Source organism: Lontra canadensis, unplaced genomic scaffold (genome assembly GCF_010015895.1).
Source record: "Lontra canadensis isolate GAN:19392208 unplaced genomic scaffold, GSC_riverotter_1.0 scaffold54, whole genome shotgun sequence".
Taxonomy (NCBI): Eukaryota; Metazoa; Chordata; class Mammalia; order Carnivora; family Mustelidae; genus Lontra; species Lontra canadensis.
Window position 1 is genome coordinate 5,178,516 of NW_022631048.1, and position 25,421 is coordinate 5,203,936.

Here is a 25,421-nt window from a genome sequence, read left to right on the forward strand (position 1 = left end):
GATTAGAGAACTCGGGCCAATTGCTAACCTTGTCCTGTGACTGTAAAAATGGGCCTTTGCTTAACAGCCTGGGTGTTTCTAGTACTTGCGAATTGTTTACGATGAACTGATCCTATCTTCCTCATTAGACCTTTAGTTCTGTTGGGAACATCTGGTCTCCACGTGGCTGGACATTAGGTACTGGCAGATCTCTGGGATATGGTATTCTCCCTGCCAGGCAGGACCTCATGTGACCTTCGCCTTGTCCCTTCACTTCCTAGCTGTCATGCCTCACATGTGGGTCTGTCCCAACTGCTGTTGCTCCAGGTGGCCTCTCCCACTATGAGGCTGTTCCTAGACACAAATGGTGATAAAACAAAGATGCAGATTTTGTTAGGTATTAGGAGATGCTGGGATTTCATTATCATGAGGTACCTATTAGAGAACCCATAATGTGTGCCATCTTTTCCTCGTCTTTCATGTATTATCATAGATTATCCAAGCTTCATAGTTTAGAAGTCTGTCATGGTAAGGGTGCTGGTAATTACGAACTATGTTTCCCAGATTTCTATATGCAGTCTTGGGCCAAGAAGAATATGGTAGATTCCAGCACAAGACTGATAAAAGTGAAGATGCTTAAAGTCCATTAGCGAGAGCACACATAAAAGAGAATTTTATAATTACCAATAGCAGACTTGATCGCCCACACAATGTACATTGGCCAGCCAGCGCAGAGAAGCCAGTCTGTTTGGGAGCGTGTGTGATATCTGAATGCAAAATATTGGGTTTGCTGCTAACGGAACTAATGTAGGTCACTGTGAGGGATGACAAATACCCATTTTAGCCTGTACTGTGAGAAAATGAGCCGGAGGCTTGCTAGGCACCCTCCTAGGTACTGCGAAGTTCTGAGGGACGGAGGACTTGAGCCTTCGAGGTCTGGTCAGTTGGCATCTGACCTTCTCAAACTGGGGGCACTGCGGTGTGCTAGGGAAAAGGAAGAGCACAGCATCAGCCCCGCACATCTGCCGGGAGCCTCCTTAGAACGTCACGCTTTTAGCAGGGGAGGAAAGGTAGTCCTTTAATTTATAAATAACTGAAAACATGATTCAGGGAACCTAATGCAGCTGCATCATGGACAGGAATGCCACAGGTGTGAGTATTTGAGGTAAAGCTCAAGTTGTCCAAAGACCTTGAACTCCCCTGAGGAGTGTGATTGAAGACCACATCTCTGCTCTCTTGTTTCCGTTCCCAGAATCTTGTGTCCATGCTCTTGGTACTGTCAGGGGCACGGTGGCGAAGAGGTAGGAGAAGTATTGACAAGGACATGAAGCAGTGACTGTGAAACTTCTGGTGTGCTTGTGCAGAAGGGAGAGATGGTGTGTGCAGAAGCCACAGGGCCCCGGAGGTAACTGGCCTTGCGCGGCTGACTAGCTCTGTCTAGTAGGTAGGGAGAGGGAGGAAGTGTAGATAGCTAGCAAGGTCTCATCGTGGGAAAGGTGTGACGGAGAGGCAGGCGCCGCTCAGGGTCAGCTGATTGTGGATTTTTCACGGGTTGGAAATCTAGATTTTTCTGTAAAGTTTCCTTAAAACTTGTGGTCCAAACAAAACACAACCGTGGGTGGCTAGTGGAGATGGCCATCCTCAACTCAGCTTCCATTAAGGCCTTGAATGATTGGCACATTCACTTCTCTGTATACAGAGATCTCTGTAGAGCTATTTCCCTGCTGTCTCTCCTGTTTGCATGATTCTGTAACTCCCAAGAAGCGGGCAAGATTTATTGGTCTATAGAGACTTAAGTTTAAATTACAGATTCCTGTATTAAGGAATTCCTAAATGTCAGAGAAGAGCAGAATTTCCCTATAAAATTAGCCAAATGCCCTGCCTGGTGTCCGTGTCTTGTGTGGCATCGGCGTTAGAAAGACCTCAGAGGTCTCCTCGCTCCTGCTCCACAGCCTCAGAGATGTGACGGGGTCTGGCCTGGATGCTGGGAGGCATTAGGTGTGCCTAACAGACTGGACTGCGGTGGAGTAATAGCCAACCCGCTACGCATTCCTAGAGCTGGGCCGGCGCTTCCCACAGCCTTGCAGCTGAGCTGGGGCTGCTAAAAATCCAGGTCAGAGGGATGACGGGTTGCCTGGCCTCCTGCCAGAGTGGTCCGTTGGCACAGGGTGGGTCCAGAGAGCCAAATCTTCCCCCTCTTCCCTGCTCACACGCTGAGTCATCTCTGCTCCTGCTGGTTCATTCATCCGCGCTGAAGGCTGCCCGTCTCCCCGTGTGCTGCAGGCGTGCTGAGGAGAGTGCCCAACAGCAGCTTCCAGACTTTCCGTCAGCCGCTGGAAGAACACTGTGATCCTTACCATGGTGGCCTGCACGGGCCCTGGCTGACCTGGCCCTTCTCTCCCGCAGCAGCCTCTACTCCCAGCTCCTGCCTTTACCATCTGTATTTCAAAGCCAGGGACTCTAATTCAGGTTTCTGTTGTTGTATGTTTGTTTTGGGTACAATGTGTACCCGCAAATCAACATATTTTTAATTTGGGAATAATTTTAGATTCATGGAAAACTTGCAAAGCTAATATAGAGTTCCCGTGTGTTCTCTTACCCAGTTTCCACGAATTTAACATCTTGCAGTGCCATGGTATGTTTGCAAAAATAGAGACCTATGCTGACATACTACCATTAATTGAACTTCAGGCTTTGTTTGAATTTCACCATTTTCCCCAATTTTTCTGTTCCAGGATCCAATCCAGGACCCCGTACTGAATTTAAGCATAATTCAGTTTTGAATTGCCAAAACTTCCTGCTTCCCTTTTCATTAGGTGTTCACTTTGTAAGACAATTCCAGCTTAGTGAACGCCCTGGGGATAATTACATATTCATTTGTGAGTTAATTTTTTGGACACAGGGAGCCTTAATCCCCTGCCAGGTGATAGGTCTAGTGGCTTAGAAGGCACAGCGCCCAAACCGGATATGAATGGTGGCTTCTCAGGAGTCTTTGCAGCAGAATAGGAGCAGGTGGTTCCTGGGCACACTTTATCCATCCCTGAGCTCTGTGGGACCTGTAACCAGTCGGCCTCACAAGCTGGGACTCCCAGCTGCGGTCATCCCAGAGTGTAATCATACCTGTGTTTATCTCTGGGTGGATTCAGTTATGCACACCAGCTGGAAGGGGTGGGGATGGGACAGGAAAGAACACAGGTCTCCCTCCCCAGCTGGTGCAGCTTTGACTGTGCCCAGGCCTGACCCCTGCTGTTTGTGTGCTCCTTTGTGTTGGGGTTGTGGGACACTGTCTGGGAACTGCGGGTTCTTCCACTTTGCAACACCGGCAGCTGGAATGGTCCAGAAGGATGCCCTTCCTGATGCAAGTGTTTCTCTCCCAACCTGGTCTCACCTGGTACCTTCTTCTTTGATAGAAGTAGTAATCATGGGTAATGTTGACTTTAAGTGGTTTTGCTGTAAGCAACAAGTTGTTTCTTTTCTTTTTTATTTTTTTCAGTGTTCCAATATTCATTGTTTATGCACCACACCCAGTGTTCCAAGCAATACGCGCCCTCCTTAATACCCACCACCAGGCTCACCCCTACTCTCACCCCCCTCCCCTCCAAGACCCTCAGTTTGTTTCTCAGAGTCCACAGTCTCTCATGGTTCATTTCCCCCTCTGATTTCCCCAATTCACTTTTCCTTTCCTTCTCCTAATGTCTTCCATGTTATTCTTTATGCTCCACAAGTAAGTGAAACCATATGATAATTGACTCTCTCTGCTTGACTTATTTCACTCAGCATAATCTCCTCCAGTCCCGTCCATGTTGATACAAAAATTGGGTATTCATCCTTTCTGATGGAGGCATAATACTCCATTGCATATATGGACCACATCTTCTTTATCCATTCGTCCGTTGAAGGGCATCTTGGTTCTTTCCACAGTTTGGCAATTGTGGCCGTTGTTGCTATGAGCACTGAGGTGCAGATGGCCCTTTGTTTCACTACATCTGCATCTTTGGGGTAAATACCCAGTAGAGCAATGGCAGGGTCATAGGGAAGCTCTGTTTTTAATTTCTTAAGGAATCTCCACACTGTTTTCCAAAGTGGCTGCACCAGCTTGCATTCCCACCAACAGTGTAAGTGTTCCCCTTTCTCCATATCCTCTCCAACACTTGTTGTTTCTTGTCTTGTTAATTTTGGCCATTCTAACTGGTGCAAGGTGGTATCTCAATGTGGTTTTGATTTGAGCCTCCCTGATGGCTAATGATGATGATGAACATTTTTTCATGGGTCTGTTAGCCATTTGTTTTCTTCTTTGGAGTGTATGTTCATGTCTTCTGCCCATTTTTTGATGTGATTATCTGTTTTTTGAGTGCAACAAGTTATTTCAATTTCTCTAAATTATTTTTTTATTTTTAAGAAAAGTCATATAAATTGGAAAGGTAATAGGGCCAGAGTTTAAAAAATAACTCCTTCATATTTCTACTATTATGGTCTGCTTCTCAGAGGCAACTGTTTTCAACCTTTTTTATCTGGTTCTTTTAATATTTGCTTTCAAATTTTAAAACAATACACGTACATCTAGCTTTTGATTCAGTGGTGTTAGACATTGTCTGTTCCATCTCTCTTTCTCTCTCCTCTCAGTGTGTTTGGTTGGATCAATACACACACAATACTGTATTTACATATATGGTATTCAGTTAAATCCATACTCAGTATCCTCATTATTATGACTGTTTAAATGTTGCTGACTGTTGCCGTGTAGAATACTAATATTTCACTTCTTTTATTGCACAACCTTTTTGTTTTCCCTTGAGTTTAAGCTGGCCTCATGTTTTCATTAGCTTAGTTTGTGTGCTTGGTGGAGTTCCCAAGGTGTCCACGAGCTCTACAGAACTCACCCCAAATTTCCGGTTTAAATATCAGATTATATTTGTCAGTCCCAGGTACCTTCTGGGGAGATTCTCCTGGAACCTTCCAGTCTCCCGGGCCAGTCCCGACTGTTCTCCTTGGGAAGACCCAAATGAAGATTTTCATCACATTGCAGTATCAGAAAGACCTTTCTCTTGAGAAAGACTGTCTCTTTGAATTTTTTTTCCCACCTGTTGGCCCCTGCAAAATTGTGGTTGATCATGTTTCTGTCTGTGTGTGTTGGTCTCTGAGAGCTGAAGGCGGCCATCTCCTTCTCCTTTACTGCCCCAAATTGACAATACCATGCCATTTGGTATATTTATTTTATTCCAGTGTGATCATAATTTCCTCCCCATGTTCCCTTTCACTCAGCTGTCATCTTTCTAAAAATGTATTTTACAAATCACACAAATTCATACATGCAAATTTTTCTTGTATTTTTAAAAACAGCTTTATTGAGATGTAACTCACGTACCATACACTTTGCGCATTTAAAATGTGCAGTTCAGGACACCTGGGTGGCTCAGTCGTTCAGTCGGTTAAGCGTCTGCCTCCCACTTGGGTCATGATCCCGGGGTCTTGGGATTGAGTCCCACATCGGGCTCCCTGCTCATCCGGGAGCCTGCTTCTTCCTCTGCCCCTCCCTCTACTTGTGGGCTTTCTCTTGCTCATAAATAAATAAATATTTAAAAATAAATAAAATGTACAGTTGAATATATTTTAGTATTCATAGTTTATGCAGTCATCACCATGATCTAAATTTAGAGTATTGTTCATGTCCTAAAGGAAACCTGTACTCATCAGCAGTCACTCCCTATCCTGCCCTACCCCTCACCCAGCCCCAAGCAACCACTGATCTGCTTTCTGTCTCTGTAAATTTACTCCTTCTGGTCACGTTGGCTACATTGAGTCCTGCAACATGTGGTCTCTTGTGATTGGCTTCTTCCCTGCTACAGCGGGTATCTGACTTCATTCCAATGCATTTGAGTTGATTCCACTTTTGGCTGTTAGCAATAATGCTGCTCCAAACATTTGGGTATGTTCTAATTTCTCCTAAGTATATTATACCTAGGAGTGAAATTGCTGAGTCATATGATAAGTCTGCTTAGCCTTCGAGGAACACCCAGACCATTTTTTAAAAGGGCAGATCTACTCTTATATCCTCACCAGCAGGGTATGAGGGTTCTAATTTCTTACCTCCTTGCCAACACTTGTTATTGTCTGTCCTTTTTAGCATAGCCATCCTGGTGAGCGTGGAGTGCTATCTCACTGGTTTTCACTTGCTTCTCCCTAATGACTAATGATGGTGAGCATCTTTTTTTTTTTTTTTTTTTGGATGGTGAGCATCTTTTCATGTGCTTATTGGCCATTTGTATGTCTTCTTTGAGAAATGTCTCTTCAAATCCTTGGCCCACTAAAATATATCTTTATTGACGTATAATTCACATACATGCAATTCACCGATTTAAAGTACAATTCAGTGGTTTTTAATATTATCACAGAGTTGGGCAAGAATCACTACACTCAGCTTAAGAACATTTTCATCACTCCCCACCCCCAACCCCCAAGTACCCTGTAGCCATTAGGAGTCATTCCTTGTGTTGTCTTTTTATTATTGAGTTTTAAGATTTCTTTATACAAATTCCTTATCAGCTCTATGATTGGCATATATTTTCTCCCATTTTATCTTGCCTTTTTACTCTCTTGGTTGTATCTTCCCAGACTAACAGTTTTAAGTCTTGATGCCATCCAATTTATTATTTATTTATTTACCTATTTGGTACTTTGTTTTGGTGTTGTGTTTTTTCTCTTGTATCTTTAACTGGTATTTATTTCTGTAAGCCTCCTCAGACCCTTTTTGAGCTCCAAGTCACACATAAAAATAGATAACACACAGTAGTGTAACAATGGCTTCTGTCTCTCCGAGCATATCTTGGTGGGGAATTCAAGGGTAAATTTGTTGATTTTGTTGCCTTAGTGGAGGCATAGACAGGTGCAAAGCAGCCTTTTCTGTGTCTGAAGGGATCAGTAGCCTTCAGTCAGTCTTCCTTAAATATATCTATATGTTTAAATTTCTTACCGTCTGCTTCGGATAGGCATCAGGCTGGGCAATTGGTAGAACAAGGAATAAAGCTCATCCTTGAGGCTGATGAGCGACAGAAGCAGAGTGAGGTCGATGTCTGCTCCTCAGCACCGTCTGGCCAGGCCTCATCCTGACACAGGGTCATTTCACTTCTGCTCCGAGGCGGGCTGAGGGAGACGAGAGACACAGGATCTGCTCAGCAGACAATTAGAGAGTTTGTTTGTTTTTTATTGTGTGTGTGTGTGTGTGTGTGTGTGTGTGTGTGTGTTCAGCAATTCATTAGTTGCATGTAACACCCAGTGCTCATCACAACGCATTTATTTTATGAGCTTAATAGAAGTTTGTCAGCTGGCCAGGGAATGTAGCCAACATTTGTACCATTATTTCTGTGAGAGAATGTATTCTAAATTTTAAATCACCAGTTTGGAGATAAGAGTTTTGAAGTATGATCTGTTTCTAGATGGGGAAGTACCTGTGTTAATTCATTAGTGTTCTTTTCAGTAGCTTTTCCATGACATGGGGCACTGCGTGTGTGTGTGTGTGTGTGTGTGTGTGCGCATACGCATTCGCACACACCCACGGTTTTGTGTGATATATGTATGTATGTGTATAATAATGCTTTTCCATTTATCCTTATCCATTTGTCCATATAGTTGGTTCAGCAACCATTTATCGAGCCTGCCTGTGGCTGTTGCTGTCCCAGGACCGTGGCCGGAAGGCAGGATGCTGAGACCTCTGTCCCTCAAGACCTCACAGTCTGTTGTGGGAGAACATGGCAGGGTTTGCTAGAAGCAGTGGTTCTCACCCACGAAGGAGCCGATTATCCAGTTGTGAATCACTCAGAGCCTTTGTTTGTCTTCCTTTTGGCCATTTCACAGCTCATTAGTTTTGTTTTAAGGATGGATGGAGAGAGAGCAATAGGGAGAAACTGAATTCAGTTTGTCTGAAGCTTTGTTGTAAACGGGTGAATTCCCTATGAAATGGCATTCTTAAATTATCTGGGGATTTCATCTATGTTGATTTTGCTCTTTATTTTTATAGATAATTGATCTGATGGTTTTAATTTTTTAAACAAAATGTGTGTATATGGTTGAAAAAGGTATTAGGCAGAAGTGAGGGCTTCTCTTCTCCCTGTTACCTCTCTAACCCTACACCTTCTCTGCACAGGGAGCTACTATCCGTCTCCTATCAGCTACTATCAGTCTACTATCGGCCCTCTGAATTTTTATTTTCTAATTTATATACTCAGATACTTTGTTAAAAGTACACAGATCATACTAGACACAGTGTTCTGCATCTTGTTTCTTCTTTTTTTCTTAAGAGATGTTATTTAGAGATATTTTTCTATCAATGTGTCTGAACCCACCGCATTCCCCTGAGAATTACAGAGTGCTCCTTTATGTGAATGACGATGACTCATTTAATCAGCTCTCTCTTGACGGATGTGTAGGTAGTTTCTGGCTTTTTGCTGTTACACACAGTGCTCTGTGAAACTTCTGGACAAGTGTCTATCTCATGCTTTTCTGCAGGTTTGCATGAATGGATCATTATGTATGCCATTAAACCATTAAAGGTCATAGTTTGCAGTGGTTTTCAGTTGGCTGTGGAGTTGTGTGGATTCTGATGGTAGTATGATTAATTGTATGTGGTTTGAGTGCAGCCTGGTAGGAAAAGCTCATACTCAGATTTTGAGAAAATACTTGAGCTTTAATTAGAAAAGGACTAAAATAGGGGCACCTGGGTGGCTCAGTTGTTAGGCGTCTGCCTTCGGCTCAGGTCATGATCCCGGCGTTCTGGGATCAAGCCCTGTATTGGGCTTCCTGCTCTGTGGGAAGCCTGCTTTCCCTCTCCTAGCCACCCCCTGCTGTATTCGCTCTCTCTCCGTGTCCCTCTGTCAGATAAATAAATAAAATCTTAAAAAGAAAAAGACCAAAATAGGGGCACCTGGGTGGCTAAGTCATTTGAGCATCCAACTCTTGATTTTGGCACAGGTTGTCATCTCAGGGTTGTGAGATTGGGCCCTGTGTCCGACTCCGTGCTAGGTGTGGAGTGTGCTTAAGATTCTTTGTCTCCCTTTCCCTATCTCCTTCCCCCTAACCCCCTCCCCCAAGTGTGTGCTCTCCCTCTCTTAAAAAAAAAAATACAAAAGGAAAGAAAGAAAAAGACCCAAATATATTGTCCATTTCACAGTGTTGAACTTATTCCTTGCATCTTTGTATCACTTTGGAGGCTGGATGGATCACGACTAAGTTTTTGGGCTTGGGGACAGGTGGAAGGATCAGTGTAGCTTGGTTAGAGAAGATAATTCCAAGAAGGCAACAGGTAGCTGTCCAATGTGCCGACTGCGTAAGAGATAGCATCGGCGAATAGCACCTACCCTTTCTGGTTTGTAGTCCCAGACTTTTCAGTGGTTCATGTTCTAGAAACACTTTTCCAGTATGCAGGTCCTGGAGACAGAATCTCTAGATGAGCAGTAAAAGTCTCCAACTGTTAGCAGCTGAAGAGAGAGGTGTCCCGAAGCCCGGGAGGGCTGAGGCAGCTGAGGGCAGAGGAGGCAGAAGGCCTCGGGGCGTGGCCGAGGCCGGAGCTGATGCCTGGGTCCGGCTGTGGAGCCTCCTTGCTCACTGTGAGCTGAGGTTTCCCCAGGGGACCCTCTCAGCCTCCTCACTAGCTTGTGGGGAGCAGCTGCAGAGGGCAGTGACGGATGTGGCAGATCACTGCTTGGATGTATGCAGGCCTCCATCCCGGCTGGTACCGCCTTCGACATGTACTAGTACTTACCGAGTGGATTTTAGCCGAGTGAACTTTTGCAGATGGGTTGAGAATTGGATTTTCCTTTAAAGGCTTTGGGATAGTTAGAAGTGGGAAGACGTGGCAGCTGTTGGGAGGTGACTGTTTCTTAATGGCTTGGGTAAGCGGGGGCAGGCCCATTTTTTGTGCTTTTGCAAACACTGTATCCTCATTGAATCCTATAAAACTGTTAGTGAGGTAGATATTATTGTCTATATTTCAGTGGATGAGGATATTACTGGCGTTTTCTTTGTGATCGTTCTGTAATTGGCTTCATTTGTGTGACCTGATCAATGGCAAGTAGCTGTGGGCCAGCTGCTAACTGTGCTCCTTTGCACTGTGCCCGTCCCAGTAGCCGGTGCAGGGCTGAACCGAATACAGGATACTCTCGCGCGTGCAGGTGGTTGGTTGGCTGATGGTCGGATGGAAGCCTGGCTCAAAGTTTGAGCTTCAGAAAGGAGAGCATCATAGAGCGTATTGTATGTTATCTTCCCAGAAACTCAAATGTGGCGTTACTTTGTCTGACTTACGTGCCTCTACTTGCTCAAAAGTGTGAAAGCTGTGGGCACCTTGGTGCCCCAGTCGGAGAAGCACCTCCTGATTTTGGCTCGGGTCATGATCTCATCAGGGTCCTGGGATTGAGTCCCGCGTTGGGGGCTCACACTCAGTGGGGAGTCTGCCTGAGGGTTTCTCTCCCTCTGCGCCTCCCCTTGCTTGCTCGTGCACGCACGCTCTCTCTCTCTCTCTCTCTCAAATAATAAATCCTTAAAAAAAAAAAAGGCTTAGTAGCTGTTCTGACTGGGTTTGGTTCACATAGATTTTCTCTTGGTAAAACAGCCCTGGGTATTATATGTGAGCTAACATGCCCATCTGACTGACAGGAGAGAATTCAGTGCGACGTTTGGCTCCGTCTTTCATGCGATAGCTGAGCTCTGTGGGTTTGGCCTGAGGAAACCAGCAGAAGCCGTCAGAGCCAACCACGTGCAGCCTTTCCCTCCATGGAGGTCCCACTCGGTCTGGAGGAGGGGATCTTCTAGGCCTGCCCGCTTCGGTAATTAGAGTCCGTTGAAGAAGCCTTTACTAACCATCTGCATTCAGTCCACTGCCACCCTCTTCCCTCCAGAAGCTTCTGACTGGTGTTTCTGCCGAACCTTCCAGATTTCTTAGACATAACCTTAAATCTGGTTCTGCTGCCTGGCAGGCCCCTCCTTCCTCCTTCCCCCAGTTCGGCTGCAAGAGCTGTGGATTCACACTGTCCGAGTTTCATTTTGTTCACTTTCCGTTGACATTCTGGGTAGTTACGGTGAGTCTCCTGTCCCGCTGAGAGGAGGCTGGTGCCTGTGTTGATCCGCGTGGGTGTGCGCACGCTTTCCCTGTGGCCCATGCCCTGCCCCTGTTACCCCTCAGCCCAGTGTTCCTCGACCACCTGTGCTTTGTTTTTCCATCCGTTTTACTCTGATTTCCATTGTTCTTTCTCTTTTCACCTTCATGAAAACGTTGAGAGACGGTATGGCATTTTTTCCATCTTTGTTTTCCTCAGCCCTCGGGCAGCGTGAGGTGCTCTCTAAGTTCTCTGTCCTTGTTACGTGAAATCTTGCCTGGCTGGGTCTTCGTTGGAAAGCAGGCAGGGCCAGTTTCCAAACTACCGTCTGTTTGGTCAAAGCAAATTTAAACTTGTGAGCAGGAAGAGGAAGAGGCAGGCATTTCCTGACCCCCTACCCTGGGCCAGAATCTGGAGCTGACAGGTGAACAAGGCAGGGCCCCCGAACTTCTGAGGCTCCTGGTCTGTGGGAAAAGAGGCCACACACTGTGCAAGCAGGCGCGCAAGGGTGTGACACAGTGCACCCTCACCAGGGAGAGAGCGCAGGCTCTTGGAGATGGCCTCACGCTGGCCGCGGGATGGAGGCCACAAAGGGACAGTCCCTTTCTGATGGGATCATAGGACAGCTTGTACAGGGCATGCCTCCTGGCTCAGCAGCCTGCCCATTCATCCATTTTAGGACCAAATGAGAAGATAATGCACATGAAAATCCTCGAATGCCTAAGTGCTTATTGTTTTACTAAATTTCAGTTATAGCTCCAAGGAGAATAAGTAACATCTCCTTTTCTGGAAGTTCGGGAAGTTTTCTTCCGAGCCCCTACGATGGAAACACCAGGGAGAGCACTGCAGGTAGAGAAGAAGTCTAGATGCGCAGTGGGGGGCTTGCGCTCCAGCGGGGTGGGGGAGGTGGAAGGCCGCTGAGGTTGGAGCAGAGGCCGGCGGCAGCGGCGCTGGGAATCAGAGGGCTTGGCCTGGCAGAGGCGGGACCTTCCCTGTGAGTCTAAAGTTCAGTCTGCCAGTGAGGCGTTTTGGGGGTTCTGACAGAAGCTGTGCTGTAGGAGCCCCACCACTTCTGTGTGTGTGTGACGGAGCCCTATGCAGGGTAAAACTGTATCCAGAAGACAGCGGTTTGTGACCTCAAGGAGGAAAAATGACGGGAGCTGTAAGGAGTGGGGACTGGAGACCGCGGAGCGAGGACTTGATGTGCTGTGCCCGGTTCTCTTGGGTTGTCTTCGGCAGAGCACGGCGTAGCCCCCTGAGTGTTATTAAGTCTCGTGAGAAGGGAGGGAGGCGAGGACAGTGTCCGCAGCCACTCAGCGTGGAATGCCGTGCGGGCTGCTGAGCCCGTCCGCCCAAGCCTGGAGTCGGCGCTCCTGTCTCGTCCGGTCTCCCACCTGCCCCTCCTCATCCTCTGCCTCCCCCACAGGCAGTGCTCTTCCCCCTCACCTCCTGGCCTCCAGGGCCGCCCAGGAGAGACATGCTGGGGAGGGAGCGGGCTCAGCATGCCGCCGACCTGCCGTGGTGGAGAGCGAGTGGTGCTGTTCTTAGAAGCAGAAAGCCAGGGGTCGGGGGTTAGGCATATGCTCTCTGCTCTGCATGTCTGATTCTCACGGTCCTGTGGGCATGTGGTCCAGATGCCAGGTGGCAGCTGGAAAAAGGTCCCTGGCTTGTGACGGAGCTCTGCACAGCAGACACCTGCACGAGATCTTCCGTGGAGAAACGTGGGGGTCGTTGGGTCGTTGGGTCAGAAACAGGGTAACTGCAGAGTGAGCTCAAGAGCAGAAACCCAGTCTGCGGAAATATTGAACTTTGGGCTCCGGAGGCTGGAGAGAGAGATGCCTCCCACCAGGGTAAACCCAGGGCAGCCCCGGGTCTCGGACACAGCTGCTCACCCTGGGGAGTGAGAACGGGCACACGCTGCTGGTGACCGTCACAGGACGTGCACGTGCCAAGACCAGGGGTTAGAGAATTACACAGGAGAAATGAAGCCAAGCCAGACCAGTGGAATTTAGATATTCGACCTAGAAAACCCAAAGAACGTCTGTCTGCTACACGTCTGTAGAATGAGTTCTGCCATCTGCTTTGCATCTGCTTTTCTCGCTATGCTACTGCGTCATGTTCCTGTTCTTTCTCCATCCCCCCGCCGACCCCCCGAAAAACCCCACACAAAATGATTTCCATCATAGATTTAAAAACAAAAAAACAAAAAAAACAGGACTCAGTGACAGCTATTAGAAATGATAGCTGACAGAGTTAGGAGACAGAGCTATGAAAAATCTGCTGGGATTCTTCCATAAATGTCACGTTTGGGATGGAATGCCATTGCTGTCTGCAACACTTAAAGAGTTGTTTTCCTTTTAGACCGGAGTTCCGCCATTCTCCTTCCTCTTTTCACTCGTCCCCCACCCCCACCCCACGTAGTACTCAATAGGAGAAATGTATGGAAGAAAATTCTGGGAGGGTTACCGGCACCTAAAAACCTCAAGAGGGTGAGGTCAAAGCGCTCAACACACGAATCGAGTGTAGTGGCAAGTTAGAGGTACACGAGGCAGGTCCCCCAGACCGCCCCCGCCGGGGGCTGTGTCGGTGGCGAATTGCCTTTCATTCTTTAAGCACCGGTATTAAGTACCCTGTGCGGACAAAGCAGTGTGGCCGCCTTAGGGAACCAAACATGGGTTTCGCTGATACGCGCCTGCCTTTGTGTTTCGGAGAATAAGGGGGCTGTGAGCCCCAGTGAACAGCCGGTTACTGAAATTGGCGTGCCTGCAGAGGACAAGTCCAGAGTGTGTAAATGGTGGGTCAGGCCATATTGGGGGTGGCCCCAGGGTTCTCCTTCTACATTCAGGCTTAGGAAGAAGTTCACATGGCAGTTGAGAGCTGAAGGGCGAGTCGCTGTTGGGTGACATTGCGGTGGGTGCTGGGGGTTAATGTGGGGCCGCACTGGTAACGTGAAGACCGAGGGAACAACGGTGTGGGGCTTTCTGGGGGCAAAGAACGGGCTGGAGATGCTTGGCAGGAGATGTATGTTGTACTGCCTTTTGAATGTGGGCGACCCTACGGTTCAGCTTCTCACCGTGTTTAGCTAAATCGCAGCTCTTTTTCGGCTCTTGGGCTTCTTACTTAGAATCCACACTTGGAGCAGTTTGGATGCTATCAGAGAATCCAACATGCTTTCCTTCTAAAGTAGAAGTCCCGCAGGGAGACTAGAACACAGCCCAAGTTAGGAGCCTGTATTTACCTTTTGGCATTTTGCTCTTGAAGCTGCTGTGCTTATTAATCTTTCCAGGGGTTTCTGGCAACAGAAGAGAAGAAGCTGGTATTTTTTCATTAGTCTGGTGGTTAAGTTTTGATTCTGCTGGCAAGGATTTAGGCCCAACTGGAGAAGAGTGGTGTTTTCAGTTTATGTCTGTTACCCATTTGGGGGACACTGTGTGGTGTGGTTGGGGACGCCAGGCTAGGTTTTCTCAGTCACTTCCTGTGCCATGTAGCACCCAAGCAGGGCGCCCACGCTAGAGATCGGGTGGTTGCCAAGCCGGTCTGTTGACCTTCTCATAACATAGCTCTCCTCCTCCACAGTCACACTGAAAGGGGTGGCCCTCCTGGACTAGGCCCTGAGGGAGAGTATCCAAAGGTTTCATCTCTGCACTGTTCTTTTTTTTTTTTTAGAGTTGGGCCCATAACTAAGGTTGATTATATTCATTCATTGCCAGCAAATAACAGTAGCTCTACTATTTCCATCTGTTATCACTGCTTTCAGACTATTCTAAATAAATCTCCCAGTCATCAGGTTTTGAATGAATGATGTTTCGTGGCATTTGGAAAATTTGTCACATAGACTTTTTTGGCTGCAGCTTGTGTGTTCGCTTTGTGCTGTTCTGGGCTATAAAGTAGCACCTCTGAGTACTTCTAGCAACTGAGAACACTTCGTGATCGGGAAAGTGGTTGGTTTGCCCCCTGGATAGGCTTTGGGCTCCTTGGGTTTGTGATTGTTCGCAGCCGGTTGGCCCAGTCTGGACAGCGTTGCTTAGTGCTTGTGTCCTTTATTCTGCTCTTGGGGTGCAGTAAATGATAGTGCTGAGTCTTGAGGGGGTTCTAAGGTGTACTTTCTAATAAGTCCGGAAGTTTATTTTGGGAGGATGGAAGTGGGGTCCTTCATGCGGTTTCAGTCGTCATTTTAGTCTTCCTCTAGGCAATGAAACCATGCCTGAAATACATCTCACTCTGGTTCCCTGTGAGAGATGTGACAGACATAACAAAGCCTGGGATTATGAATTATTATGACACAGAAAATTGCGACATCTGTACACTGCCAGAAAAACATGCACAGATGTTAGAAACCTGCAGACTTTGTTCAAACCCCATCTTTCTGCTCATCTCCTGTGTGACCTGTATCACACAGGTGACCTGCTCATCTCCTGTGTGACCTTAAGTCACCTGAGACCATCATTTACTCTGCTGTAAGTACCTACGCTGCCTAACTCTCAGGGTTATTATGCCTTTCAGTGAGATTTTATACGACGAGTACCTGGAGGAGAATAGGCGTTGCATAAATGGCAGCTAGAGTGAAAAGTTGCTCTGCCTCATTGGTCATTAGGGAAATGCCAGCCAGAACCACAGCAGGGTACCGGTACCATATCAGACGGTTGAGATCACAAAGACAGATAACAGCAACTGTTGGTGAGGATGTGGAGGAACTAGAGTTCTCACACTGCAGGTGGGAATGGAAGCCCGCTCAGCTGCCCAGGAAGACAGTGTGGGGGTTCCTCAAGAAGCTGAACACTGAGTCACCCTGTGGCCTGGCACTTCCACTCCTGGGGGATGGACCCAAGAAATAAAGACATATGTCCACAGAAAGATCTGCATGCAGAAATTCATAGCACCTTGTTCACAATAGCCCGAACAAGGAAATAAGCCAGATGAATGGATAGACAAAATGGGGCATATCATTCAATGGAATAGTATTCAGCACTAACAATGAGTGAACTGCTGATCTAGTTCACAACTAGCTGGACAGAATCTAGACATAAAGGGCTGCAGGCTTATGATTTCATGTAATTGAGCCTTGTAGAAAAGACAAGACAAAGCTAAAGGACTGATCGGTGCGGCCTGGTGCTGGGATGGGAGCTAGAATTGACTGCAGAAGGAAAGAGAGAACATCCTGGGGTGATGGAAATGTTCTAGAACTGGATTATGGTGTTGAATGCACAAGGTAGAAAGATTTCTAAAAACTCGCCGAACTGTGCATTGGAAATGGGTGACTTTTGTGGTTGTGATACTGTGATTTATACTAAGAAATACATATTTGGTTTTCATCCTAGTGAAGTCATCTGTTGTTATATTAATGACTTGACTTTTGGAAAGCACCTGAGGTTAGGGGAGGCTGGTTGATTGGGGAACCAATCATATGGTGAGAGGGTTGGAATTTTCAGGCCTTCCCCTGATTCCCCCCAGGAGGGGAAAGGGGCTGGGGGTTGAATGATTCACCGGTGGTTGATGATTTAATCACTAATGCCTATGTGATGAAGACTCCATAAAAACCCAAAAGACTGGGTTCAGAGAACTTCTGGGTTGATGAACACATGGAGATTTGGAGACAGTGGTGTGTTCAGAGAGGACATGGGAAGCCTTTCACACCTCTTCTTATCTTGCCCTGGCTGTTCCTGAATTATATCTTTTTATAATAAATCAGCGATTTGGTGAGTGAAATGTTCTATGGGGCATTATAGCAAATGGAACCTAAGAAGGGGGTTGTGGGAACCTCTGGTCCATTGCCAGTAGATCAGAAGCCCAGGTGGCAAAGGGGGAGGGAGGGAACGGGCACTCCTGTAGGACTGAGCCCTTAGCCTGTGTGATCTAATGTGGTCTCCTGGTACATAGTGTCAGAACTGACCTAAACTGGAGGACGCCCAGCTGGTGTCACAGAGTTACTTGGAGGAGTGGGGAAAACACCCACACATGGGGTATCAGAAGTGTTGTGAGTATGGTAGTCATGGGAGAGTAACGGAGAAACATGAGTGTAAGTTTTCCAACATAATGGTATATAAATCAAACCTCATATTGAGGTAGAACTTGGATCTCATGACTGTCTCATGATTATACTTTGTTGATAACGGTTTTTAAAAAAGCATCGTTTTTAGAACTCTTGTGTTCAAATGGCATGACTAGGAATGCCTGTGTGCCTAAGTGTTTTGAGTCTTTCAGTGGATCCCATCTTTTAAACCAGTTTAGGACTCACATGCCCTTTGCATCATGCCACAACAGCTTCTGATTATTGTTAGAAGAGTTTAAGGTTCAAGTAAAGAGATTTTTGCAAAGTAACCCAAAAGAAATCACACTGTCCCAAAATAACACTATAAATTTAGACTTGTATTGTCCCATTTTCCCTACAAATACTATTTGTTTTTACATTGTTCAAATTAAATGTATGTAGTGTGTTTTAAAATGACTGCATAAAATGTGCATTTTTCATGATGTTAAACTTTTTATAAATATAGTTTTAATTGCTGACTGTATGAGTGTTTATTTCATACACCCTTCTTTGGAGATAGGTCTGTGCATCTCAGCTCCTTCCACAGTTTGTCTATTGTGGACCTTGCTGCTGTGAACATTGGGGTGCAGGTGCCCCTTCTTTACACCTTGTATATTATTTTCCACAAACCTTGTTCATCTATTACTTTTTATTAGTAGTAGGATAATGTTTGCTTTTGTTAACCAATTATATTTCCTCATTTTAAATGTCTCTTTATGTCCACTCTCCACTTGTTTTTGGTCTGTAAGTGATCTACTATTTATTTATTATTTAAGATTTTATTTATTTGGAAGAGAGTGAGAGAGAGAGCGAGAGAGAGAGAGAATGAGCAGGGGAGAGAGGGAAAAGTAGGCTCCCCAGTGAGCAAGGAGCCCGATGTGGGGCTCCAACCCAGGACTCTGGGATCCTGACCTGAGCTAGAGGGAGACACTTAATTGACTGAGCCAGCCAGGTGCCCAAGTGATCTGCTTTTTAAAGTAAAATTTAACAAATTTAGAAACAAAATGTTCCATACAAAAGTTACATAGAGGAAGCTTGGAAATTTGATTACCAAACTGAATAATGAAAAAAATCCTCTCTAATGCCACCAAGAACATAATTTATTGTCATTACTTTGACATATATCTTTACATATTATTTCCTCTCTGCTGTGGTGTAAAACAACTATATGCTACCCCAGTTATGCTATTTTATTGGCTTTATTTTTTCTGAGCAAAGTGCTCTCATACAATTGTATATTTTTCTAGAATCTGATGGTATATGCCTACTAAGGTATCTTTTGGATGTATTATAATTTTGTTAACCAAACCTTAAGTTTGGTGCATTTCAAGGTTTTTTTTTTATTATTTAAATTCGGTTAGCCCAATATAGTCCATCATTAGTTTCAGATGTAGTGTTCACTGATTCTTCAGATGTAGTGTTCACTGATTCTTCAGTTGCATAGAACACGATGTGCCCTCCTCAGTGCCCATCACCCAGCTACCCCATCCTCCCATTCACCTCTCCTCCAGCAACCTTCAGTTTATTTCCCCTAAGAGTCTCTCATGGTTTGTCTCCCTCTCTGATTTCTTCCCATTTAGTTTTCTCTCCCTTCCCCTATGATCCTCTGCTCTATTTCTTATATTCCACATATGAATGAAACTATATGATAATTGTCTTTCTCTGATTGACTTACTTCACTCAGAATAATACCCTCTCATTCCATCCCTGTTGACGTAAATGGTAGGTATTCATCCTTTCTGAACACTCAGTAATTTTCTTTACGTCTTTATCCATTCATCTCTTAAAGAGCATCTCGGCTCCTTCCACAGTTTGGCTGTTGTGGACATTGCTGCTATGAACGTTGGGGTGGGTGCGTGTGCCCCTTCTTTTCACTACACCTGTATCTTTGGGGTAAATACTCAGCAGTGCAATTGCTGGGCCATAGGGTAGCTCTATTTTTAGCTTTTTGAGGAATCTCCACAGTGTTTTCCACAATGGCTGCACCAGCTTCCATTTCCACCAACAGTGTAAGAGGGTTCCCCGTTCTTCGCATCCTCACCAACATCTGTTGTTTCCTGTCTTGTTAATTTTAACTCTTCTAACTGGTATAAGGTATTATCTCATTTTGGTTTCGATTTGTATTTTCCTGATGACAAGTGATGTGTGGAGCATTTTTTCATGTGTCTGTTCGCCATTTGTAAGTCTTCTTTGGAGATAGGTCTGTGTGCATGTCTTCCGTCCACTTCTTGACTGGATTCTTTGTTTTTTGGGTGTTGAGTTTGAGAAGTTCTTTATAGATCTTGGATACCAGCCCTTTATCTGATATGTCATTTGCAAATATCTTCTCCTATTCCATAGGTTGCCTTTCAGTTTTGTGGACTATTTCCTTTGCTGTGCAGAGGTCTTTTTTTTTTTTTTTTTTTTTTTTTTATCTTGATGAAGTCCCAATAGTTCACTTTTGCTTTTGTTTCCCTTGCTTTTAGGGATGTGTCTTGCAAGAAGTTGCTGTGGCCGAGGTCAAAGAAGTTACTGCTGCCTGTGTTCTTCTCTAGGATTTTGATGGATTCCTGTTTCATGTTGAGTTCTTTCATCCATTTTGAGTTTATCTTTGTGTATGGTATAAGAGAATGGTCAAGTTCCATTCTTCTGCATGTGACTGTCCAATTTTCCCAGCACCATTTATTGAGGAGACTGTCTTTTTTCTGCTGGATATTCTTTCTTGCTTTGTAAAAGATTAGTTGACCTAAAGTTGAGGGTCCATTTCTGGGCTCTCTGTCTGTTCCATTGATCTATGTATCTGTTTTTGTACCAGTACCATGCTGTCGTGGTGATCACAGCTTGTTAATGTAGCTTGAGGTTAGGCATTGTGATGCTGCCAACTTTGGTTTTCTTTTTCAACATTCCCCTGGCGATTTGGGCCCTTTTCTGGTTCCATATACATTTTAGGAATTTTTTGTTCCAGCTCTGTGAAAAATGTCGATGGTGTTTTGATGGGGATTGCCTTGAATGTGCAGATTGCTCTGGGGAGAACATTTCAAGGTTTTTGGATATATATTGAAAAATTGTCTTCCTGTGACATAATATTCCCAACGCTATTATGTGGTATGTTTTTTTCCCTCATGCCCTCATCAACAGTTGACACCAGTCTTTTTTTTTTTTTTTTAACAATTTAAAAAAGCTAAAACCATACCATTATAATTTACATTTATAAATTACAGTTAGTTTGTTACTAGTGAATTTTATCTCTTAAAATAGCTTTATTGACTGTTTGGGTTTCTTCTTTGAAGAATTGTATCTGTTTTATTTTTTTTTTTTTTTGCTATTGGGATTTTTTTATCTTTTTCTTATTGAATTATATAAGCTCTTATATTTTTTGCTATTGTCTGCCTTTTAATTTTGGTTATTGATTAATTTTCATTTCCTGGAGATGAGGATTTTTACTTACTTGCATTAAGGTTACAGGCTTAATTAAGCTCCCCTACCATTCTTCTGCTAAGCAGATAAAGCTAACAAGGAGTCTTTATTCAGAATAAGTTATGAGAGTCCACAAAATTTTCCCAGGGATATGCAGCTCAGCCTGATTTGTGTCTTGTAGTCTACATGCCCCTAGAATCTTTAAGATAGTAATAGACAGTGCTACATCTCTAATGATTATTTGTTGGCAATATAGGAATGTCTGTTTGGTTTCTTCTGTAAGACACTAGAGGATTTTTCATTTCTGTTGTTTAAAAAGTTTCTCAGCTTTCTTTCCTTTAATACATGATGCTCATGAGAAAACTCATACTCTTATTTCTTTAAAAAAAAAAAAATCAAGGTTCCTTGGAGATGAGACGTTCTGAAAAAGAGAATGTCCGTACGCCAGAGGATTCAGTACTTAGCACTTGGGAAGTTGAGTAAAATTGCAGTACAGGAATTTTTACTTCTGTTTTCCTCCAGCGTGTTTACTCCTGTTTATTACTTGAAATGTAGAGACCTTGCTGTAATTACCCGTTACTGCCTCCACAAGTCCTTGCCTGGACTTCAGCAAGGACTCTCCCTGCCCTCTGCCTCTGTCCCTGGTCCTGAGCAGCAACCCTGCCAGCACCCAGGAGGCTCCCTTTGTTCAGAGTCTGTGGGGCGTGTCAGTGTCCGCTCTAATTGGGCTGGAGCTGAATGCGGCCGCGATCCTTCGGTGTGTGTCGAGTTCAGCCTTGATGGATAGGAAGGCAGCACCGAAGCACGGCAGGACATCCTTCCCCTTTGACAAAGAGAGTCATCAAGTTGATCCTCCCAGGGCCTTCCTACCATTTTGAAGCGAGTCGTGGACTTATTTGCCCAGGGCACACTTAGTGAAATAAGCTAAAAAAAAGAAAAAAAGAAAATCCTTGCTTTCCAGGTGCCAGTGGGATTTGTTCTGTTAGTGAAGCACCAGGTCCCCAGTTTGCTATTCATGTAGAAATCCTGCTCCACCCCCTCTTTGAACAGAAGAGAAAGGGTGGAATTTTGATAAAATCCAGTGTTTTGAATCCTTTAGTCCCTTAACTCTTCACTCGCATGTGCCCCAAAGTCACAGGCAGCTTCGTTTCTCTCAGAGTCGCCCGTTCGTTATCGTGGTGAACCTGTCTTTTACCTTGGTTAGGAAAGGATGTGCCGTGTTCTTAAACAGTGGCTTCTGGGGCCTCCCTTATTCAGCACAGATGGATGTAGGATAATTTATGTCAGTGTGAGGATTACTGTTGGGGATTAGCAAGGATTTGTTCCTTGGGCTTATTTAGATCCTGGCTGAGTGTGGATGACTATATTTAGGAGAGCTCAGCTACATTTATAAATATCCGAGTCCTTGAATAATAGATCACTGGGATTCTTCCCTGACTACAGATGTCTCACGAGCCTTTCCAGGCTAAATCTTAGATTACCCTCGTTTGAGTTGCACCTTACAATATGTGTTTCCTCACAATCCTGCATATTCTGCTGCTTTGTTAATAGTTTGTAAATTGTTGCTGTTCTTTGTGATCTCTTTGAGAAATACAGGATTATGCTTATTACTCCTTTCATTGTCCCCGTGGAAGGAATATTACACTATGAGTGCATCGAGGGCCTACTGTTTGCCCAGACTCCTAGAGCACCCTGGCTATGGGACTGCCCGGTCAGTAACAGAGCAGTTGACCCGGCCTTTCCTAATAGATATACTTTCTTTTTCAGTATATGGTCAATCCTCAAAAACCCATGATAGCATCATGTCAGTAACTATGGTAGAATGGGTAGGCCTATTTTTAGGGTGGACATAACCCTGAAATTTTTTTTTTCTTAGTTTATATACTTAGAATTTTTTTTTTTAGTGAAGGGCTTATTTATTTTAGGGTGATTTTGGAAAACTTTCCTTGCAAATGTAAGGTACTAAATACATGGAAGTTGCCTCTCAAGAGGCTTGGAAGCACTGCTTCTCTTCGATGGTAGGCGATCACAGGAAAATGAGTCTTGGAAGTCATCTGTTGCAGGGAATTAAGAAAGCTTGATTCAGGACACACATTTAGAGATAGAATTGTTGGCTGGGCCTGAGATTTGGTGAACTATACCCTGGTCTGGCCAGGCACTCAAGGCATTCAATCGCAGTTACTTCATAAAGCCATCTTACAAATTCAGCGCAGAAGGGAGCCTGTCCTGTTTTCAAAATAAAAAGTCTGAGGTCCAGACTGACTGGCACCATGGCTGGTACATTCTCAGCATGAGAACCCAGCTGTCTAGGTTTTGATTCATCTCTCTTCTGTGGGACGGATCCGTCCATCCCCCTTGACTTGGGTGTTTCTTCCAGTGGACCCTAGCACAGTGCCTTTCTTTTGCCTGTCCCCCTACCACCCCTCTGCTTGCTCATGAGGTCCCTTCTGAGAGTTTGGGAATGCTCCGGAAACCCCCCTTACTCATCCCTCACAAACTCCCGTTTTGACCATATGGCCAAAGCTCCAGCTCTCTGGCTCTGCCCGGAATCCTGGTGCTTTTGCTAGATTTGGGGATTGGGGTTGATAGGGCTTGGCGGTAGACTTCCACTTGGCAGAACCTGGCTCTCGGCCCGGGTGGTTTGTAGCAGGGATCGTCCTGTCCACTGCCTGTCCTAGGGAACCTAATCTTTAGTCTTACCATCGTGCTCTTGGTTGGTGTGCGAGCTGACTTTGACACCTGGGGTTCAGTTCACAAGCATTTAGTGAAGGAAAGGCTCAACACTGAAAATTCCCAGGACTTCATAGCCCTCGTTCAGTGTTCTCAGTTGGCTAATGACATATGGGACTCTGTGTTCTTCCTGTAATCTAGCTATAAAATGGAATAATACCCCATTTTACCTTTGGTGAAGTATATGTATGTTATTACAGTGTTAACATTCCTTACGAGAAAGCTGTTGTAAAAGTCCAGGTACCAAAAATAATGGGAAGTTGCCTACACATTTGCACATTTCAAACTAATTTCAACTAAGGATAAAATGAATCTATGTTTTAATGGTAGGTAGCTCCATTCTAAAGGTATTTTCTCTTCTGTTCAGGAAGTGTGGCCATAAAATTTTCCTTTTTTAAGATTTTGTTTATGTGTTTGAGAGAGAGAGTGGGTGCGAGAGAGCACAAGCAGGGGTGGGGGGACGGCAGAGGGAGAGAGAGAAACAGGCTCCCCACGAGAGTGTCTGGTAGTTATGCTGTCTGTAATGATTCAGTGCTTTTATAGATCCTGTTGTAGTTCTGAAGCTCATACCTGCTCCCATGGATTCCCACAGATCACATACACTCCTCTGTGTATGTCACAGACCACCACCACGCAGACAGCTGGGTGCTGGGCTCAGGGAGCACTGCCTTTCCCAGAGTCGGTCAGCCTGTTCATGGCAGATATGGGAGCAGGCCCCTGTGTCTTGGTCGGCTTCTCTTTTCTGCTATCCTGTAGTCATAGGGCAGTTTGGGGAGAATTGAGTGTCTAGGGCAGAGAATGTGTGCCTATCTCCAGTAGTGACAGAGAATGAAGAAGAAACATTTTATATGCTACCTGGAAGAATGACCTGGTTTCTCAGCTTATAATAGAGGACTCTAGTGGAATGGATTGTAATTTAGGGCAGAGACCTGAAATTGCTCTTCCTTGCCAAAATAAATTGATTGCTTCGGCTGTCTGAACTTCATTTCTTGAACTGGGCAGGAACTAACGTAGTCTAAATTAAACTCATTTTCCATTAATAAAACTGGGTCACTTCAGGCTGCCCGAGTGTGCTTCTGAGGGTCCTGAAGCACATTTTAACAAACCCAGTGTTTCCCGCTCTTTGCCTAACCCACCTGATTTAGCCAGTGTAACACATAGTATTTGCTTTCACCTTTCCCTTGGCACTCTGCTCGAGAGTTGGGGTCTGCTTCTGAAACTTCCTTAGAGCTGTCGGGAAGACCGTTGCAGGAGGGCATTGCCGTATGTCTGCTAGGGCCAGGAAAGGCAGAGGAAGGCTACCCCGGGGGAGAGAGGGCTGGGTGAGACAGTCCCTGCCTTGCCCAAAGAAGACGTGTTTTCATGACGCCTCTCCTTGTTTTCATGCTGGTAGCTTTGCACTATGAATATTTTGACCCTATTGTTTATACATAGGGTCCAGTGAACTGGATCATGAATGTGGGACGTCATGAATTAAAGTAAAAATGATAGCACAAGCTGAAAAATTGCAGACAGATTGTGTCCAGGCCCATGAGAGTGTTTCTGCTTGCAGCTCTCACTCAGCACTTGGCCCACGTTCTCTCAGTTGCTGGAGGTGTGTAAGGCAGTCGGTCCAGCAAGGTCACATTACACCTGCTCTGCCCTCCATCATGTCAAGTGTCAGACTTCCTTGGAAAGCACTGGGGAGGCTCCTGTTACCTGTTATCCTTCCGTGTCCTTCTCCTCGGTTGCTCCACCCCGGGAACGAGGGCAGGGGGCGCCACTGATGCTGGCAAGTGAATCCTGATTTACAAGGTCTGGCAGTTGTAGAGCCCCACTGGGAGATCAATGATTTGAATGTGGCCTTTGGAATACACTGGAATATGAAGATCTAAAAATGTTAAAACTGGGAAATACCTTTCAAAAATGACGGTTGGGGGGAAATGGGGATATCTGTAATACTTTATTTTTCTCATACTTTAGATATTTGAAGTATGCTACCATATGAATTTTACAAAATGGATTGTCTCCGGTCTACTTTTTTAATGAATTGATCATGCCCATATATTTAGGGATATAAAGGCTAGAAAAATTATAGGGAAATAGATGTAAAATTAGCGAAATTAAAAAGTCATTGTGGGGATGCCTGAGTGGCTCAGTTGGTTAAAAGTCTGCCTTCGGCTCTGGTCACGATCTTAGGGTCCTGGGATGGAGTCCCGCATCAG

The 25,421-nt window shown here is 45.1% G+C and overlaps 1 protein-coding gene across 1 annotated transcript in view; it reads left to right on the forward strand.

Annotated features, from left to right (window-relative positions):
- Positions 1 to 25,421, forward strand: part of VOPP1 (VOPP1 WW domain binding protein) — a 108,354-nt gene that overhangs the window by 26,033 nt on the left and 56,900 nt on the right. The gene's annotated exons all lie outside the window — the stretch shown is intronic.